The sequence below is a fragment of the Trachurus trachurus genome (genome assembly GCF_905171665.1).
Source record: "Trachurus trachurus genome assembly, chromosome: 3".
Classification (NCBI taxonomy): Eukaryota; Metazoa; Chordata; class Actinopteri; order Carangiformes; family Carangidae; genus Trachurus; species Trachurus trachurus.
In genome coordinates, this window is record NC_139893.1 from 25,002,193 (window position 1) to 25,024,314 (window position 22,122).

Sequence of the window (22,122 nt, forward strand, 5' to 3'; positions counted from 1 at the left end):
CCCACAGTATTGGATTTTTATGTGGGGTGGATTTGCGCTAATATTGAGCCATGTAAAACTCAGAGATTATGATAATTTACTCTGATGATTTCTTGAAAAATACAGACTTGAAGTTTTAAATATTATTTTTAATAAGGGGGTGACCATGCGTTTTAGGAGTCTGTTGAGTCAGTTCTGCAACACGTCAACAGTGCATTAGCCTACTTTCTTACATCCATGTAGAGCTACGCAGGACCGCCAAGTTACATCAGTCAATGTGTGTTAAGTGACAGTGAATTCTGAGATATTATAATGACATACTTTTGAACTGCCATGTCATCTTTTGGTTACACGGTCACGCCTCTGTAAACAGAGACCATGTCATATTAAAGAGTTCTGATGGGAATACAAGAGGGTCACTCTCACTCTCACATCTCTGAAGCTGTAGGAGACATGGTTGTACCCATTAGGCAGCTGTTGTGCCATAGCATTGATAAATATTTATAATGTGAGTCCCTGTGCTCTCAATTTGTGTGTGTATGTGTGTGGCGGTGGTTTTACATTGAGAAAGTGGTCTCAGACTTTTCGAGCCAACTGTATGTACTAATTGCACACATAACATGACCTGCACTATACCAGGTCATTGTGCGTTTATATCAAAATATTTTTGACACAGTTATAATGATATTCTAATAGCTCACAATATAGCACTCCAATATGAAAAGATTTACACACACAACATGGCAAACACACACACACACACACACACACACACACACACACACACACACACACACACACACACACACACACACACACACACACACACACAGACCATTACATTCTGGTTAAGCAGCTGATGAACTCTGCTATTATCCCTCCTCCCTTCATTGTAGCACAACCAGGGCTGCACCCTTGGTTAATTCTATTTCAATCACACATTCACACAAACACAATGCTGCCTAGTGTCTGTTGAGGTATGTGGCATATATGCATGTCTTCTGGTTTGAGAAGATGTAAATGCCTAAACTGGCAGGAAAAGTTGTTAAAATTTGCAGTGAACTTTCAGATATTAGGAATTTAAATGCAAAGTCGTCACTATGTCTAGTTACCACCTCGGCTGTACTGACATTTTGCTACTGCTACCATTACTGTGGTTACTTATGTGCTCAGGGCAATCAAAAATACATTACATTTGACCAGAAAACTGTCTTTCCTGAAACAGTGCCCTGCAGAGCACAGGAAACATTTTTTTAGGGACTATTCCGACAGCAGAAAGTAGTTAAAGTGAGAAGGGTTCACAGAGAGGTCTGTGGATTATCTCCTCTATCATTCACCTCTGTGTTACAGGCATGGAAGCAGGTATCTTTAAGTATGTCAAAACGTCTAGACTGAAACGTTGTGTAATCCCAATAAACCTGATGCAAGTAAAGACAGTGTGTGAGAGTCTTCTCTTTTCAATTTGGTCCACCACCTAAAAAATCAAGTTAATGGTTGAGAAAAATCTTAACCGGTGGATGAATACGTAAGGGATAATGTATAGTTTGGAGGTTGTTATGGAGAAATAAACCCCGACAGGTTGTATACAACATGAAGGGGTTTATTCCTCCATAACAACCGACCAACTATACATTATCCCACACCGTTTACGGGTAAAATAATTAATTTGAAACATAATTGATCAAAATATGACTTTCATCAATTTAAAATTGCATCATTTAGCGAATCTGCAAGACTGGTCACGTCTGCTGTTTTGCCGAGCCTCCTCCCGGTCGTGCATTTGAAGCCTTTGATAATCAATCAGTGGATCGATGGATTACTATACACGTGTTAAGATGTGTGTATTGTGTGTAGTCATATCTGTCATAAACAAGAGATTAACTTTACTGTTTACGGGGTGCGTTGTGTCGCGGTGCCACCGAGACGAGAGGAGAGCTGTGACACCGGGTCAGAGGCTCTGATCAGCAGGTTTGGTTTCCAGCAGCGATGTGGAAGGAGCCTCCACTCTCTCTGTAACAGGTTAGAAGTCGTTTATCTAACATCACTATTAGTCTGAAGCTGTTTAATGACGGTAAAAATGAAACATAAGGTAAATATCCTGCATAGTTTCTTTTTTCTGTGCTGCGCTGATCAGAGCGGCGTACCTAGCAACATTCATTATACTTGACGACGGTCTGTTATTCAGAAATAACGGACCGCAGAACGCAGCGCTGGACCAATCAGAGAGCAGCATTCAATAGAGCCGTGTAATAAAGACATTTATGGTCTCCAGAGGATGAAACTGATTTTGACTATTCCCTGTCAGTGGCACAGCATTCACCAAGCAAAAGATGTCGTCACAAAGTTTTCTACAGACCAGGGGCCAAATGTATAAACTACGCGTACACATGAAAAGTGTGCATACAGCATTTTCCACGTATTTTTCCAAATGTATACAAATCCACGGGCGGTGAGAATGTGCATACTGGTTCAGTAAAGTTCTTTCAAACCATGCTTAGCATCCCATGTATACAGTCGTTTCAGATTATTGTGATGTAGCGAACTGGCAAAAAGGATAATGTGTTAATTTGGGAGACATTTCACTTAGATATTTTTTTCTTTCACTACATTGTGTTAATACTAATTATGATCACCAGCCAGCTGCAGCAGCTGTCCAACTGCATCTTTATGTGTTGCAGCAACTGTAAGCGTGGTAAGTGAACAGTGTTTGCTTAATGAAACAAGAGGAAATGAAAAAAACAAAAAAAACAAAAAACTACAGTTTATTTCATTTGATGATTCCCACAGTATCATTTTAAGTTCCCTCACTTACATCGATATAGTTTATAATAATCTTGTTTTGTGATTATAGGACACATTGGGCTGTGGCACCGGAGGCACGGTCTTCATCACAACCTATGAATAAAATAATGTACATTGTTACAAAGAACAAACTTTATTTTCATTGCATGTCCAATTACAACAAGATTAAAACTGTGTCTGAAACTGAATCTGTTTCTCCCAATTCATCTGGCACAATGCCACTGACGGCAGTTTGGATCAGGATGGACAGCGTGCACACAAGCGGAGAGAGTGCTCGGGCTCCCTGTCCTCCTCCAGTAGCTCGCACACTAACATTGTGCACAGTAACGTGCTTCTTGGCCTCACGTTTTTTAGTCAGACCACTCCTTGGCTCAGTCAGAACTTACTGAATTAACTGCGCCCTCATCCACCCTGCTTGGTTTTATTTGTCATGCCAGAGCTTAAGCTTCCAAATAATATATGTTTCCTTTGATAAGTTTTTTCAACCACTGAAAAATACCAGTTCTATTTCTGGCGCTTCTTTTTCAATTGTTTCTTTCTTGCTTCCGCAAATTCTCCTCAAATCAAATCCCGGCCTTTTATATGCAAAACAGGCAACTTGGGGTGTGTCGGAAGCCATCTATGGTGTACCTGGTCAGAAAGCTGATTGAGGATGATTGAGATGTACAGTATGAGGAAAAAACATGTGGGAATATACATATGTGAGGTTTTATGCATCTGATGGAAAGACTGCATACTGTATGCATGTTTACCTGTTTTGTGCGTACACAGATTTCTTTTTTTTGGCCCCTGGTTCTCACACTTAATTTAAGATTCATGGCTTTATCTTTAAAATCTCAACAACAAATTGTCATGAAATTTGGCACACATAAATTCCCTTTCAGGATGAAGTGTGATTAACCAAACTTTTGAACAACATACCTAATTACTCGGTCAAAAATGTATTTTCTTCAGTAGTTTGGTTCATTAGTCAATAGCTGCAAAACTGATAACAACATTATCATGTTATCAGTCTGCTCGCTGACATTAGCATTTAATTGAAAGCCCTGCCTAAGTATTGCCTTTCTGAGGTTGCACTGTTGTTGTTATTTGGGTGGAGCATTAATCCATAGAACACCTGTCATAGGCTACTTTATTTACAGCACCTTTGACGTAGTGTATAGTCATAACATTTACAGTATATTTTGCACCTACTGTACCACTTGCTGTTCGTAATTACATCTCCTAAAGATAAAACCAATGGCAGGATTAATTGTTACATTGAAGGGATCTGCATTTAAATGGATAGTTAATTTATTTATTCATCTTTTGTGACCAGTGTTTATTGAGTCAGTTGTTCTTTCTGTTGCAAACAATTGTTCTAATTTTAGTCTCACTGTACTTCTCTTTTTTTCTCTATCACAATCTCTTGTAAGCCAGCCTACAATGCAACCTCTTTCAGTCCCGGCCACGCACCACACAATAGCCTATTTAGATGTGGATAATGAGAAATTGGGAGCTAACCATCCAGACCATTGTGGTTTTAGTGTATGAACAAATTACTTTTTTTTTTTTTTTTTACCGTGGTAACATTGTCCAGGTGGGAGGTTTGGCCTGAGTACATCCAGCTGCTTGCAACAGTCAGACTTCAATTGTGAGTTACCAACATTAACATGGAGTAAGTGTCCATGATTAAATGTCCTCCATGAAAGAATGAACAGAGTGAATTTCAGGCTCTGTATTTTTTATCGGGTAAAGCAAGTCTTCAAGGTTGGCATGCAGAGAAATATGTTTCAGCCTTCTCATGTGTGGGCTTTCAGTGGGCAGTGCATCATACAGTATCTATGCTGAATAGACTCCCAGATAAATAAAATAAATTGGCCTGTGTCTGTAGAACTTTTAGTGTGAAATGTTTCCATCATTATTAAAATTGATTTCTGCCAAATGAATAGTTGACCCAGTAAGAGCGCCTTCAGAGGATATTCACTTCCACATTTTATCGTGTTTCAGCCTTTATGCTAAGTTATTCTCCATACCCCATGATAAAAAAGTGAAATAAAATGAAAAATAACATTCACTTTCAATATTTGGAGCCTTGGCTATGACACCCGAGTCCACCTTTGGTAAATTGAACTGATTGGACAAGATTTTGAAGGGTAGAGGTCCATCAGTGAAAAAACCAAGACATGAGACGCAGACCTGAGTGAGGCTTGTGTTGAGCTAGAAAAAAAGAAAAAAAAACTTTGTGCTGCGTTAAATGTTCCAAAGAGCACAGAGGTCTCTATTATTTTTAAATGGAATAAGTTTGGAACAACCACGACTCTTCCACATGCTGACCGCCCAAGTCTCAATCTGCCCCTTTTGTGCCTCTTTTCTTGAACTAGGCTAGGCTGTGTTGTTGTTTTACTTTCTGCCCTGGGTGTTTCCCCACCTTTGTGATAGCTGCTCTGCTCTAATGTGTTACACCTGGGTGTTGTTACTTCCTCCCCTTGTGTGTATTTAGTCTTTGTGTTCTCCTCACTCCTCATCCGTTTGTCTGCTTTGTTCCCTAGTGTCATCTTGTGTCTCTGTTCGTGATTCATGCTCCTTGGTTATTTTATTGCCTGAGTTTGGATTACTGGATTTTTGATTTCCAAGTTTGAAGTTCCCGCAGGCAGGCAAGCAACACTCAGTCTTTTCAACCCGTCTACATCTAAGCCTGTTTTTGCTTATTAAAGTCCTTTCACTGTTCCCATCAGTCGTTGCGTGGGTCTGCATTTGGGTCCACCATCACCTTGTCTGCACTTTGTTTGAAGAGGACTGGTGTGATTTGGTTCATTCCCTTGAGTGCATTTATACAGTTCAAAGGAGAGTCTAGTAGTGAGTACAAAGAGGATGCTGTTGTTAAAGTATCTGGCCAAGTAATTGGCATGCAACACTTCTCTTGACCAGATAGAAGTTATGTGGAAGGCTCTGTCCGTCATTCCTACTTTTCCCCAGAGTTAGTAGTAACATGATGATGAATATTTCCGTGTTCCATGTGCAATATATAATCTTTAAACAAAAACAAAGCTTTAAAAAAAGACTGAAAATGGATCACAGCAGCACGTTGCTAGCCCTCAGCTAGACTGATGAATAAGTTCGCTAGCATCATGTGCAGGGTTGCCGCTCTCACAATCTGTCTGACGTTCTCATGCAACTCAAACAATTCTCACACCAAAGGCAAATGCTTGGGCGCTTGTCATGTAGGCTTCTGTAGGGGATTTACATAGGGGTTTGGTAATTGACAATAATTATTAAGCATTTGTAACGCTCTGTGATTTGCTTAGACCACTAAAGATAAACTTCTTTCTAATTCGTCTCAAGGAGCGAGGGAAGATTAGTAGTAACCACAAGCATGTTTATTCTCACAGCATGAAAATTCAAGTTGAAACATGTTGAGATGAAAATCCCCAAAGGTATGAAAAATAACAACAAAAATAATAAACAAAAACAAAAGAAATTGTCCCCTCAGCTCTCAGCTGCTCAAGTTCAATGCGTCCAGTCAAAAGTCTAGTTGGAATCCATATTTGTCAAAGTCAAAGTCTATTCAGTATATATGTGGTCTACCCGGGTAGTATGTGTTTGTGTATGTATGTTACTGCGCGCTGGTTGGATATTTCCTCCAGGTGACGATTCTCCACGACGACGATGAAGATGGAGGAATCTGCCTCCTCTCTGTTCCCGCCTCTCTCAGACAGAAACCCCTGGTCACTCGACACTCGATGTAGATTCAGCCATTCGGCATATAAAAAAACCAATCGGAGTCCTCGGTTATAAACACGAAACAAAGCGTCTCCTCCGGGTTACAGTCGTGCGGGCACTCTTGGAAAACTCAAAAATAATGATACAGAGTCGTAACTGTAAAAATAAAAATACTTTTGCACAAAAACAGCGGCAACTTCGCTTAGCGATTTCTCACAACAGCATCCATATCAGATCAATTCTGGCTCGTCTTGTTCCCAGCATGCAACGCACGCATGACTACACTTTTCCCATTGACCATACTTAAAGCGCCCTCTTGTGGTCCCATGAAGCAACTACAATTATATTTTTTCTCATGAATTCAACACAAAATCAACTGTTTTGACATTAAATCATAACAATTACTTTTAGTAAACCCACAGTATTTTTATCGGGGTTACATCCACCCGCCCTTAATTGGCATGCGTCTCTGCATGTCAACACACTTAAATATCAATAACTGGGCTTGTGTAAGGGGAAGGTGAAGGGCTTGGTAGGATGGGCATATCAAGGGCATCTGTGAAAACTTGGTCCAGACTATGCAGTATGGAGCGCATGACCATAGTCAAGGGGTTTCCAAGATGTCTGTATGATAATCTGTCAGGCTCTTTTCTAGTTCTGGTTGGCCATCTGATCTCTGGTCCTCTTTCATCCTGAACAGAACTGGTATCAGTCAGTCCAATCTCCTCTGTGACATTGTCTCCTTTGCTTTCCTCTCTCGTTGCTCTCTGATTTTCCAGTTCTGTGTTGTCAATTTCCTTTTCAGGTTCTCCAGCGAGTGGTTCATCGGGTACTACTAGACCTTCATCCACAGGTAAGTTAGCAGGTAGGTCTATTTCCTCCACAGGTAACTTTGTCTCATCCGGTAAGGTATCCAAAGGTAAGTTGTTTCTCTCCACGGGTAAATTTGTCTCATCCGATAAGTTGTCCATAGGTAGGTCTTTTCTCTCCACAGGAAAGTTTGTCTCGTCCGGTAAGTTGTCTGAAGGTAAGTTTACATCATCGACAGGTAAGGGGTCGGCAGGCAAGTTAACATCCACATCTGCTTCCACACTTGGAACCTGCGATGTGCTTGAGTGTTCCTCTTCTTCCACTTGTTGGGGATGGAATTCTCTAGCTGTCGGGTTAAGACTTGACCCTTCTAGGTTCACATCCAAGTTCAAGGGAGGCTTGATCTTTGTTCTGGGAATGTCATGCACAACAGTGAATGATGGGTAGGTAACTTCACCTTGACTTCCTGATGAATAGTGCACTTCCACCTCTTCATCGCTATCATGCAGATGTTCTGCCTCCTCAACTTCAGGTACTGGATTTCTCCGGGGGGTTCTGGCAGTTTTCTCCTTTCGATTACTCTGACTGACTTCATCGACTTCAGCGGACTCTGAAGGTGCAAGGAACCCACAAGGTAGGAGCAGATCTCGGTGTAAAGTCCTCTCAGGGCCTTCGGAGGTGAGTGGAGCCACCACATACACAGGGGAATCATCAATGTGTTTCACCACCTTGTAGAGCGTCTGACTCCGCTTGTCTGCAATCTTGTGTTTTCCTCGTATCCCGACATTTTTCACAAGGACACGGTCTCCAACTTGTAGAGTGGATTCTCTGACCTTCATGTCGTACCTCTGTTTGTTGCGTAGAGCCGTCTTATCACTGTGCTCGACAGCCAGTCTGTAACTCTCCTCCAGTGTTTCCCTGAGTTTTTTCACATACTCACTGTGAGTGACTTTCCTCTGTCCTTCAGGATTCAATCCAAAAGCCACATCAATTGGCAGGTTTGGTTGTCTTCCATACATTAGTTGATATGGGGAGAATCCAGTTGTGTCGTTTTTTGTGCAATTATAGGCGTGGACTAATGGCTGCACATGGTCACGCCACATCACTTTATCCACTTCTTCGAGGGTTCCGAGCATCGCGAGTAAGGTCCGGTTGAAACGCTCTACCGGATTACCACGCGGATGGTAAGGCGTCGTCCTCGATTTCTTTATCCCCAGGAGGTCACAGAGGTTCTTGATGACGGCGGATTCAAAGTTGCGACCTTGATCGCTATGTAAGCGCTCAGGTATGCCATAGTGTACAAGGAAGTTATTCCACAGCGCTTTGGCTACCGTCTTCTCCTTCTGGTCAGGAGTAGGTACTGCAACTGCATACTTTGTGAAGTGGTCAGTTATCACAAGTATGTTCTTCGTGCCACGGCCGTCTGGCTCCAAGGAGAGATAGTCCATGCACACTAACTCAAGTGGCCGGCTGGTCTTGATGTTGACGAGGGGAGCTGTTCTCTCTGCCCTTGCTTTGCGTCGAAGGCACCTTTCACATCTTCTGATCATCTCCTCGACCTCTAAACTCATCCTCGGCCAATAGAACCGTGCACGTACCAGATCTACTGTCCTCTCATATCCCAAATGACCGACATCATCATGGAGACTCATCAGCGCCATCTGTCTGTATTTCTTCGGAAGAACGAGCTGGAAGGTAGGTTGATCCTCACCCTTGCACTTTCTATACAGGACTTCATCACTCAGTATCAGCCGGTCTTGAACTCTGAGTAGTAACTGTACTTCTCTTTCCTCTTTCTGCCGGAGACGGTAAGTGAGACGTTTACCTGCTCTGACGATGTCCATTACTCTGCTGATGGTTGGATCATTTCTCTGCTCCACAGCCCAATCCTGCTGAGACATTCTGGGAAGTGTAGTGGATCCAGGAAGCAGGTCAGCTTGAGCATATTCAGGGCAGATAGCACGTTCATCCATGGCTAGACACTCCACGATGACAGGTAAGTGACCACTTCCTTCCTCAGTTTCCGTGAATTTGTCCAGCTGATGTCGCTCACATACGGCTTTGATAGCCTCCTTAGGGAAAGTGTCCTCATTTTCCTCCTTCAGAAACCTTGACATAAACTGCCGCACTCGTTCATCCTCAACTGCTGCACTGTCATCAACTTCTGCAGGGGCATGCGGACGTCTTGATAGCCCATCTGCGTCCTGGTTCTTTTTGCCAGCCCTGTATTTGATGCTGAAATTGAAGTTGGAAAGGTCAGCAAGCCAACGATGACCACAGGCGTCCAGCTTTGCAGAGGTCAAGACGTAAGTCAAGGGGTTATTGTCGGTTAGCACGCTGAACTCCACTCCATAGAGGTAATCAGCAAACTTATCCGTGATCGCCCACTTGAGGCTGAGGAACTCAAGCTTGTGAGTGGGGTATCTGCGTTCACAGTTGGATAACCCTCGACTGGCATATGCAATAACCTTCATTTGACCACCTTGTTCCTGGTACAGCGCGGCTCCAAGTCCATGCAAGCTAGCATCTGTATGGAGTATGTATGGCTTCTTGGAGTCGGCGAATCCCAGTACAGGTGCTGTTGTCAACCGCTCAATGAGGGTTTTGAATGCCTCCTCACATGAGGGTGTCCATTTGTCGTTGAAGGGTTTCTTTAAGTCGACATTGGAGAATGACCTTTGACCTTTTGATGTGTTCTCATGTTTCTTTCTCTTTGCAGGGACGTATCCAGCCGTCAGATCATTTAGAGGCTTTGCAATCTTGGAGTAGTCTCTGACAAACCTTCGATAATAGCCTGTGAATCCGAGGAACGACTTCAACTCGGAGATGTTGTTCGGGCGGGGCCATGAGGTAAGTGCTGTGATCTTAGCAGGGTCGGTCTCCACACCGTTTTCTGATACTATGTGACCTAAGTATCTCACAGACTTCCTGAAGAAGTGACATTTCTCCGGTGACAATTTGAGACCGAAATCTCTTAGTCGGTTCAGCACCCTCGAAAGCCGCTCTTCATGTTCTTCCAGGCTGTTGGAGAACACAATGAGATCGTCTAGGAATACCAGCACTTCTCTGTGATTGAGCGAGCCCATGTACTTTTCCATAACTCGCTGAAAGGTGCTTGGGGCATTGGTCACTCCCTGTGGCATCCTATTGAACTCCCAAAAACCGATCGGTGTGACAAAGGCGGTCTTATGTTTATCCTCTTCCTCCATTTCCACTTGATAATAGCCTGACTTTAAGTCCATAACAGAAAACCACTTTGCTCCTGTCAGAGATGCGAACGCTTCTTCGATGTGTGGCAGAGCATAAGCATCTTTAATCGTCTGGCTGTTCAGTTTTCTGTAATCCACACATAGGCGAATTTGTCCATTTTTCTTTTTCACGACGACGATTGGCGAAGCAAACGGACTCTCTGACTCTCTTATGATGTTTGCATCATACAGCTCTTTCAGATGGAGACGAACCGCCTCGTAATCCGATGGATGGATGGGCCTTGCCCTCTGTTTGAAGGGCGTCGGGTTAGAAAGGCGGATCTTGTGCTTTACAGCTGTCGTATGTCCATAGTCCAGATCTCCCCTTGCGAAGACTTCAGGAATTGAATTCAACTTCCTGGTGATCCTGTCTTTCCACTCTTCCGACAGAGGGGAATCAGCAAACTCAAACTTGATCACGTTTTCAGGATCCACTTGACCAGCTGTGAAACACTGGGCTGTAATGTTGGTCTGGTTGGAGGTGGGTACTTCCCCTTTAATATCGTGGGTGGAGGTCAATGGAGAAATGGACAGTGGCATGGAGAGTTCGGCCAAAGTTCGATGGGCTGGAACTACGATGTCGTGTGCAGACTCGTTCTTGAGGAGGAGGGGAACTTTAAAGGACGTCTGACGTGGGCTTGCCATGATGTAACTGCAGGATATCAAGCCATCTGGCAGACTGACGTTGGTGGGAGGCTCCACCAGGAGAGGTGCACCATGAACAGTGGGGACATGTCTGGCACGGCCATTTACTGCCATTTTCTTTCCAGCCGGAATGACGATGGTGCTCCTCGACTGTAATTTTACTCTGCCCACTCTCCCATCTTGTTGTGTCTTGCACAAGTAAATGCTCTGCAGGTGTCTGACGAGCGGAGCATACTCACAGTCTGGTGAAATTGTCGTTCCCCCGTTGAAACCTTTGTACAGGATGTCGAGAGTGTTTGTGCCGATGAGAACTGGAACTTCAACACTGGTTCTGGGATCGGGGACAACTAGAGCCAGCGTCGTGACCACCTTAGGCTCTCCTGTGAAATGTTCTGGGAAAGCTATGTCAACTTCAATGCAGCCAAGGTAAGGGACGTGTTGGCCTGCAGCTCCCTCTATGTGCAAGAGGTCCTCTATGGGAATGATGGAATGAGAAGGTAAGTGGGTTTCATGAAAGGATTTGGTGATGGTCGTGACCTGTGAGCCTCCGTCCATGAGACAGTTTTGCTGAACTCCGCCAACTGTGACTCCGGCTACATGCCTCGAACCAACCAATCTTCTTGTGAGCCGACGCGTGGCTGCCGTGGCTTGTTGACATTTGGTTTCACATCTCCATTTTGATAGGGGACTCTCCTCTGTGTCCTCTGTTCCAGTAGGTCCCGTTACTGGAACCCGTTCCAGTTTAACGGCTGTCTTGCCTTCCACTCGTCCTGCTTGTGTCTCAGTTCTGTGTATTTTTGGTCTACGAGGGCTTTGTTCATGGGCTTGTCACAGTTCCTGGCGATGTGGCCGTCCTCTCCACACTTATAACAGAACCAGGCCTTAGGTTGAGGTCTTGAAGTGGGTGTGTTCTGCGGCATCACATGATGAGCCTGTGCTTCAGCCACTGGTGCAGGTGAGTTATTTGTTTGTACTGTACCTTTAAATTCCAGTTTTTTCTCTTTCTTGTATTTCTTGCTGCTTAGCTGCATCTGTAGCTGAGCCACTTGTTTTCTCAGACTTTCAGTTTCAGAGATGTATGACTGCAGTAAGCTAGTGTTGGGATCACAGAGAGAGATGTCAGGCACAGAGTGTATGTTTACTGAAGGCTTGGTCTTGGAGGAGCCAAAGTGACGTTGCATCCTGTCATGTTTTGATGCTCTCCTGTCCTCTTCAGTACGTACCTGTAGCAACAGCTCTGCAAAGTTGGGAGGTGTTTCATTCTTGAGCTCCAGCTGTAAGACCAGGCTGTGGTCCCAGCAACCACGCTTGAACTGCTTCAGTAGGTGTCTGTCTGCATTTACCTGCTTTGCGCCACCTCTCTTCACAGCGGTGCACAAGAGACTCTGCAGCCGCTGTAGATAATCAGATGCCTTCTCCCCTGGATTCTGGTTAGTGTTCAGGAACCTGGCAAACACCTCCTCTCCATCCTCAACAAGTCCATATGCAGAGTCGAGCAGTTGCACATAATGTCTGGGATGTGCAGAGGTACCAAGCTGCCTCACCACATCTGAAGCTGGGGGAAGCAGGCTCTCTAATATCTTCCTCCGCTGTACATCGACTGAAAGACTGTCATCATTAAACATCAACTCTGCATGTAACGACCATGTCTCATAATCTGCCTCACCTGGGGGCTTGGGTATTTTACCAGAGAACGTCCTCATCCACTTGGAGTTGTTTGGTTGACTTTTGATCACATGTTCCACAACAACACGTTGGACTTCAGGTGGGTTTGTCACTTCATTACTCAAGGTGGGGCTCAGGGGATTTGTATGTACATGGTGTCTCTTTTTAACTGTACTTGAAGCACTTGGATTGTGTGTCATGGTAGGTGTGAATGGTGTGAGGGGCTTACCATGTCCAGATTTTTTCTTGCTTCTGTGCACGAGAGGTGTGGTGCTGCTGTCTGAGTGAGCACCTTTATCAGAGTCACTGCTGTTGCTGGAGTCAGTGGATGACGCAGATAAAACAGCTGTGGACTGGTCAGCAGACGAGGTGAGTGTTGGAACATGGTCTACTTGCCACTTGACACTTGGGTTGGTCACATTCACTACTTCCATAGGGAGAAGAGGCTCAACATTTGCTCTTGTAGTTCCTGACTGGAACTCGACGATGACTGTTTCTCCATCTGATCCTCCTGTGGTTTGCACTCTCCTTATTCCAGCTACCGGGCCATATTTCTTGAGGGAATCAATGATGTCCTGATCGGCATCACTACCGGTAACACCAGACACACACACGGACAGCTTGTCACTACTGTCTGCCATTATCCTCAGTTTAAGTCAGAGAGGGGACAAAAAAAGGGAAAATTAATAATGGGGATAATCAGATAAATTAAATGGCAATTTCTTATGTTCAAAAAAACAGTTTATGTTGTACAGTTAACCTATATAACCCTCGCTCCTGGCTAGCTCGCCACAAAATAGGATGTAACGCTCTGTGATTTGCTTAGACCACTAAAGATAAACTTCTTTCTAATTCGTCTCAAGGAGCGAGGGAAGATTAGTAGTAACCACAAGCATGTTTATTCTCACAGCATGAAAATTCAAGTTGAAACATGTTGAGATGAAAATCCCCAAAGGTATGAAAAATAACAACAAAAATAATAAACAAAAACAAAAGAAATTGTCCCCTCAGCTCTCAGCTGCTCAAGTTCAATGCGTCCAGTCAAAAGTCTAGTTGGAATCCATATTTGTCAAAGTCAAAGTCTATTCAGTGTATATGTGGTCTACCCGGGTAGTATGTGTTTGTGTATGTATGTTACTGCGCGCTGGTTGGATATTTCCTCCAGGTGACGATTCTCCACGACGACGATGAAGATGGAGGAATCTGCCTCCTCTCTGTTCCCGCCTCTCTCAGACAGAAACCCCTGGTCACTCGACACTCGATGTAGATTCAGCCATTCGGCATATAAAAAAACCAATCGGAGTCCTCGGTTATAAACACGAAACAAAGCGTCTCCTCCGGGTTACAGTCGTGCGGGCACTCTTGGAAAACTCAAAAATAATGATACAGAGTCGTAACTGTAAAAATAAAAATACTTTTGCACAAAAACAGCGGCAACTTCGCTTAGCGATTTCTCACAACAGCATCCATATCAGATCAATTCTGGCTCGTCTTGTTCCCAGCATGCAACGCACGCATGACTACACTTTTCCCATTGACCATACTTAAAGCGCCCTCTTGTGGTCCCATGAAGCAACTACAATTATATTTTTTCTCATGAATTCAACACAAAATCAACTGTTTTGACATTAAATCATAACAATTACTTTTAGTAAACCCACAGTATTTTTATCGGGGTTACACATTAATAATCAATAAGCAGGTTAACTAAGTATTAATTATTAAGTTTAATAGAGAAACTAATAACATTAGGATTAACGATATTGACTAATAATTACTAGAAGAAAGAATAGTTATGTTATTACTTAAAGTGAATTAATTAATAATAACTGCGGGGCACCACCCTGAAATCAGGGATCAATGACCAAACAATTAGTCTCGATTATAGAAATCTCTTATGGAGTAGAATAATCAATTAAATACGAAGGCGTAAAGTCGAGCACAAACCCTGATAACCAGCTTTAGCGTCACAATAGAATGCACACAAACAACCACAGAACAACTACTTTAGTTCAAGGACATTTATTAAAAGAAAATCATAGATAGTACACTCTCAAGTTACAGGAATTCAGAGGAATAAACAATCCAGCAGACATACGCTCTCAATGGCTTAGGATGCGCATATGGTAGGTGTATGTGTAGCCTACTGGCTATGCGTGTGTGTAGGCTAGGTGTGTGTGTGTGTGTGGGTGTGGGTGTGTGTATGTGTATGTGGGCGTGTGTGTGTGTGTGTGTGTGTTTGGTGGTGGGGGGGGTGCCCTTATTTTGAAATCCTTGTACCGGGGGTTACTGTTACCAAGGATACGGAATTAAAAGTAGCGATGCTCCGGACAGAGTTGCGGTGATTGTATCCAGTTTATGAAAGATTATGAAAACACATGAGTCTATCACAACAACGGATTTTCCGGGACAGATCAAATCCGTTGGATCATCACGCTGATTATCCATACCAGAGGTAGCCTAAGCTGACGGTTCTCATGGCCCGGACTTCTGCCAATAGTTCTTTTTTTTTTTTTGGAAGGTGTGTGTGTGTGTGCCGAGCGGACCCGTCTAGAGAGACACGCGTCTATATGGGACAGGGTTTTATTTAATTTAGAACAAACTTTATGCTCAGCAAAGATGGAAAATATATAGTCTAATACAGCATTTCTCAAACTTTTTTCAGTCAGGGCACCTTTCAAAAGTGCATAAAATCTCAAGGCACCCCTGTGTAAAATATAATTCAAAATGACACTGCATAGCCTAAATGTAAATGTCCTGTTTATTTAGACTGGACAGTATTACAGTATTTATGCACATGTGCCTCTGTAGCCTACATATGCACACACACACGCACACAATAATCCGCAATGTGAGAGGAAGAGAGAAAGGTCAACATGCGCGCAGCGCGCAGGCACGCGCTCAAATGAATATCCACGGCGGTCTCCGCTCCGTTCTGACTCCGTTACGAACAATCAGAGAATTTCCACCGTGTCACTGCAGAGTGTTGTTATACATCAAACGCACCGGAGTGGGAACAGAGCGGACACAGATCCACTGGAGAGAGGAGGGGGGGTGACTCACCATCAGGGAGACGTGTGCCTGGTACTACGCATTTTTATCATAGCGACCCTACTGCTCTGAGTACCCGTGACCAACGGCCGTGTCTACGGAGAGGTCTCTCTCTCTCTCTCTCTCTCTCTCTCTCTCTGAACGCTGCCGAAACGAGCCGCCTCACGTCCGAGCCGCTAAGTGCGGCGCTGTTCCAAAAGTTGAACATATTTAAACTCTGAGCGCTCTGAGCGCCGAGACAAAAAAGAAAGCACCGAGAACACTCACGCATGACGTATTGATAAACAATGCACTTGATAGACTCACGAATTCAAATCAAAATGCAGCACTCTGTGACAGTTTTTTTTTATCGGCAGCAGTGAAGGTGTGTGGTGGTGGTGACTTGGCTCTTAAAAACACAGATACAACTTTTTACTACAGCTTTTAGGCTATTCAAAAAATAATCAGAGCACAAAAGTTACCCGGGCCATGGCCCCCCTGGCCCCCCCGGTTCCGCGGTGTATGATTTCGTGATCCGTTTGAATTGTGCCATGACAAAAAATATGTCCTCTACCTGTTTAAAACATCACGTTTCATGCCGAGAAATCAGCAGTTTATCGTAAAACGGCAACAGAAGAATGTATTTTGTGTGACGACGCTCTACGGACTACAGATCTGCGTCCCACAAAAAATACGTCACCAACTGACACGGGAAAGGGCGGCATTTGGTGTGTGACGTCACCTACGCGACTTGTAGTCTTTCTGGTTACGGATTCTTCCCAATTTTATTTTACAATAGGTTTACAACAAACTGCTGATTTCTCGGCATGAAACATGATGTTTTAAACAGGCAGAGGACATATCCGTCGACCTGATGGCGTGCGGGGCGGCTGTAGCGTCCTACAGCGGAATAAACTGGTCGTCCTCTGGAAGGGTGGCAGAGAGGAGGACCGGTGGAGTTAACTCTGGTGACGGCGGAGTCCGACGTCGTCTCGTGAAGAAAGGCGGCTTTCACGACTGCGGCAGATGTGGGGAAGAGGGAGCGGCGATTGCTCGGAGGTCTTCCCCAGGATCCAGGTGGTTCAGAAGAAACTTGGGGCAGTTTGCTCGTCCAGCAAGCTAACGGCGGCCTAGGTCTTGAGTTCAAACGTTTAGTGTGCCCCCTTAATAGTAACTAGTTGCGCGAAGCTGGAGCTCCTTGCAGTACTTTGTTACACGGGAAAAAAGCCTGGGGCTGCGCGTCGCCGCAGCATTTAAACCTTCGGTGACGTCACGGGGATCCCTGGGGTTTCCCCCAGGTACTGACCAATGGGAGGCCAGAGTTTGAACGTCTGGGTGGAATCACACCTAGATGTGATTTAACGGGCGCATTCCTTGTCCCCCGCTGGTTTTATGGCCCTTTGTTTGAGAACATGTGGGTATGAGATCCCAACACTTCAAATTACCCTCTGATTGGTGTGCAATGCTTATCCTTGTGTTAGTTGGACAGCTGCTGAAGCACACAAGCCCAAAGCCTGTGAGTACTTCGCTAATCGCAATATTTCCAGCCCAAACCCAGCCCGAACCACCAGATCGATTTGGGGCCAACCCGGCCCGTTGAGAGAGGAAAGAAAAGAGAGACAGACAGGAACAGCACATCAACTAGTGGGTAGGTGAGAGAGAGAGAGAGAGAGAGCCTACATTAGTAAGAATTATCATTATGAGAAGGCTTGAGGCTTTGACTGAAGTCACATGAAGTCCTCACCTGATTCCCAGTATGCAATCTAACAAACACCTGCTCCAGATTGTCAGTCAACAGTTGCTTTTGAAACACTGAGGTCAAGGTTCATTCAACCATAGTTGAGGAGTTTTTTTTTTCCTTTTCAAATACCGACTGTCAGCTTGAATGGAGATGGGAGGAACTTCCAAAGGTCTATCCACTCTGCCTAAAAGCCCAGAGCAGTTTAGGGCTGCAGAGTGACCAGATGGAAGCCTCTTCTCAGTGAAGGGCACATGTAACTTGAAGTGCAAAAAAGCACCCAAGGGACTTTCTGTGAGAAGCATGATTATAAAACCACGACAGAATTTCTTTTTGGCATCCATTCTAAAAGAGTCTGTAGTATTTTCCTAAATAACTAAACATAGATTTAAAGAAATCCTTCTTAATCATCACCTATGGGCTTCTGCTTGTGTGGGGGTGACTGTGTCTGCAGAGCCCCCACACGACGTGAAGTTGGGTGTGCATGTGGGCTTGTTTAAAAGCTACCACAGAGAGAGCGACTCGACACCGTCAAGCTGGAAGAATTGGATACACACTTACCAGTGACGAAAAGGAAATACAGCCTGAGTGAAGTGCTGGAGTGTCTGGTCCATACCTGGCCATCGCCAGCAAGGGAGCTTGAGGGCTTTGCCGCGACAAGAAAGAGGGCTGCCGTGGTGAGCATGGAAGCCTCGGGTGCTGGCCCGGGTGGAGCTGCTGTAGGTGCAGATCTTGGTGGTAGCAAATATTCAAACGCTGAAGGCTGAGGTGGAAAAGGGTTTCATGTGAACAGCAGTTGACAACTGAATGTTGTGTTATAAATTGCAACATACAAACCTACAGACTCTATTGTAAGCATTCTGTTTGGAGGAAACCAGGAACCAATCATCATCTGCCCAATATCATCAAAGTACCATGCTCTTTGGGTGTTTTTCTGCAGTAGTGACAAGGAAAGCTAAATGGGCCATAGGTACACGTTTCAAGGCTGTCCATGGCATAAGATCTGCAAATCCAGGGGTGCAAAAATTGTCCTGTTATACCCCACAAGTCTTCCAGACCTGCTTAAACTAAGTACTGAGTAAAGGGTCTCAGTCTGCTTTGTCACTAATTACTTAGTGTAGATTAATGAAGACAGAAATTGAAGGCATGAGGCTGCAACATAACAACACGTTACAAAAGTGAAAGGGTCTCAGTACTTTCTAAAAGCACTGTGTGTGGGCAGCTAAGACACTTTTTTTTACGCCTCCTCAGTATTCCCCATTTGACAGTTCAATTAAGTATTTTTACTTTGTAATTAGTTGAAAATAATAGCTAAAGGCCTGTTTAGAGGAGCCATCTTATACTGATGCTGCTGTTTAGTATATTATTGGACATGCCCATGACAGCATATTTGGTGGTACAAATTTAAGGTATTTAAGTTTGGTGTGGTATAAATGTCCTTTAGAGTTATTATCTTGTGATTAATAATGAAAAATTATGATTAAATAACATGTGTTAATATTCCTTGAAATTCAAATGATCAAACTCATGGACTGAATGAGCACTGGGAAAATATAATACTCTGTCCTAGTCCTGTAGCAGCTAGCATCATGAGTTTGTTATATGGGATATGTTAATTGAATATGTAACTATGTGAAGTGAATAGGTGTTTACGGTAAATGATGATCTGCTGATCAACATTTGTGGCAGGTGGCACTGCAGCATGACCCTCCTTAATCCTATGTGGTGTTTGAGCTCTGTTCATTTTCAAAGGATCAGCATACAATAAAAAACTGCTCCTCTACCAGGCTTGGCTTGCTGAGCTTTATCTTTTATATGCGAGAAAAATAATGTATGGTTCCCCTGATAGATCTGGATAGAATGTACACTGTACTGTAGTAGCAAATGATCAAAGGTCTGACACTTTTGCTTGCTTAGTTTTATCTTCGCTTTTGAGAAAAACATTCTAATAACTATTCTTTTTTTTCTTTTTTTTATTGATAAACCACAAGAGAATTTTTTCTGCTGGTGCGTTATCCAGTCCTTATCCAGATTTGAAAAAAAGACCAGTAATTAGGATGTGGATTTAGATCTGTTGAGCCAGATTCCCTGTGAACTTGACAATGTACATCACTATCTTGAAATAACAAATACACAAAAGCAAGGCACTGTGATAGTCTGTTTTAATGATGTAGCCTACCAATTCCCCCAAGGAATTTATGGATCCCTTCCTCCTTGTCATCTGCTTCTTTTGCGTGTCACAATTTCACGGTTAAAAGGGTTACAGTTTTGCAACACAAAAGTGTTACAAGTGGTTAAAAATACTGTCCTTAACTTTTGTTTGGCATTGTTGCAAGACTCTGTTGGCTGATCCCGAGAATGTCAAAAATTCACTCTAGCAGAAGGCATTTAGGATTTATGTTGTGTGTGTCTTCAATATTAAAGGCATTTGTGTTTCACTGTGGTAAAGGATATCACATTTCTGTGCCAACAGAGTATGTCAACACTGTGCTGTTTGTGCAGAGTGCAGTGGAAATCGGGTCAACTTTGCAAGACAAACATGTATTAAACTAAGCAGTGTACTGTAAAGCGGCATGGATGTGGCTGAGTTGCATTCAACCACGGAATGTGGATTTCCTCAACACTAAAGGCTACATGTGGTCCTTATGAAATAACAGAGGATATTAGCTCCTGATGCATATTAATCATGTGCAAGCTTTTGTACGTTTTCTCTGCGCATGCAACTCTGGCTATAGGGTGGCCTGACAAACTCACTGCTGGGCTTTACTGTACTGTGCATAAACCTCTGCTGCAGCCTCTATTGAATATCGGTGTGTGAGTATATGAGTATATTCACACAATGTATGTGACATGTCTTATTTCAGCCGTATCTTCTTCCTCTTGCACCTCTACAACTGTAAATTGGAATTTCCCCCATCTCCTTTCCCTCCCTGTCTATTTTTATGTCTCTCTCTCTCTCTCTCTCTCTCTCTCTGTTGCTCTCCCTCACATGGCACCCAGTGCCTGGGAACCAGCCGTTGTAACTAACACCCCTTCAGTGGCAGACACCCCCTCTATGGCAGTCTTCCATCTCTCCATCTCTCTTGCGCAACAACACACACTCTCTCAAAGGCAAACAGGAGCGACATACTGTACATGTGCAGTTCAGAAATCATGAGCTTGTACAAAACACTGCCGTGAGGAAAGTCTCGTCTTTGCTTCAATTTGTGTCGTTTCGTTCCAAAGATGTGCACAAACCACTAAATGCAGATCTTAGCACGTGTCATGCAGTTGCAGTTGTAATGAACACGGTCGATTTCAAGAAAGAAAAAAAAACACTAATATAAAATATAAAATCATATGTCACCTGGCTGTAATCTGTATCATCAGTTCTCTTGGTCTGGTAAACAGAGATAGAAGATGGTATACACAGACACACATAGACACACAACTGCACACATCCACATCCATGATAAGTGCACATTTGATTCCAATTCCAGGGTCTCTTGTGAAACAGCAAACAAATGAACACATGACAGTGATAGCACCTGCCCATGGTTCTGCAGATAAGGAAGATGTAATGAGTGTGTCTGCACTTTTAGCACAGGCACACACACATAGACACTCCACTCGCACACAAACCAAGTAAACAGAGCACCAAAGAGTGAGATGAATACAGAGTGGAGGAGAGCCATTCAAAGCAGAAAGTGGGATGCAGATGAGACGCCTACACCAGTCTAAAAGAGAGAGTCAGTAAGAGAAAGAGAGGCCGTGGATGAAATGGAATACCAGGCTGACAGCACTACAAGGGAATACCAATCAATTTAACTATTCATGTGTTGTGGTGCCATAATTGATTAAATCTCTTTCAAAGCTAAAAACTTAAATAACAACATCATTCTCTCAGCTTGAGAGTTGCCCTTACAGCATCATACACTTGAGTCCTTGTTGGCCACTGGTACTGGTACTACATGGTATAAAGGCATATGTTCATGTCCATTTTGATAACAAAGCAGCTTTAGGTTATTACTGCTGTGGAAGTAGCAAAGCATCAGTCAATGCAGAAATGCTCACAGACTGTACTCTGCTGTATTCTGAAACTGAGCCTCCAAACCAGCCATCAGGGCCTTTGTAAATGGTAAATGGTCTGTATTTATATAGCGCTTTACTATACCTGAACGATACCCAAAGCGCTTTACAGTACATCGCATTCACCCATTCACACACACATTCACACACTTTGTAATGTCACAACAAAGCAGTCGCTGATCTCAGCCTTGGTCCAGGCCCCGCCCACCTGGACCCACCATCCAAACCTTTGTTTTATCTGTGTGTTTACCTGAAATCTGACATTTTCATACTCAGTCAGACATCAGAGGAGAGTATCAGAGCCTCCTCTCTTCTGATTGGCTACCTGTTGTTATCAGAGCTCTAGAGAACACACCTGTAGTACTGAAAGATTAGAGACATCTCTGACTTGTTTTTGCTAAAGAAGTGAGTTTTCATGTGAGAGGTCTTTCTTTC

General features: G+C 43.7%; 1 protein-coding gene across 1 annotated transcript in view; it reads left to right on the forward strand.

Moving 5' to 3' along the window:
- The window catches only part of LOC311006298 (neural-cadherin), a gene marked incomplete at its 5' end in the record, with an annotated part of 358,210 nt that overhangs the window by 136,595 nt on the left and 199,493 nt on the right, over positions 1-22,122 (forward strand). The gene's annotated exons all lie outside the window — the stretch shown is intronic.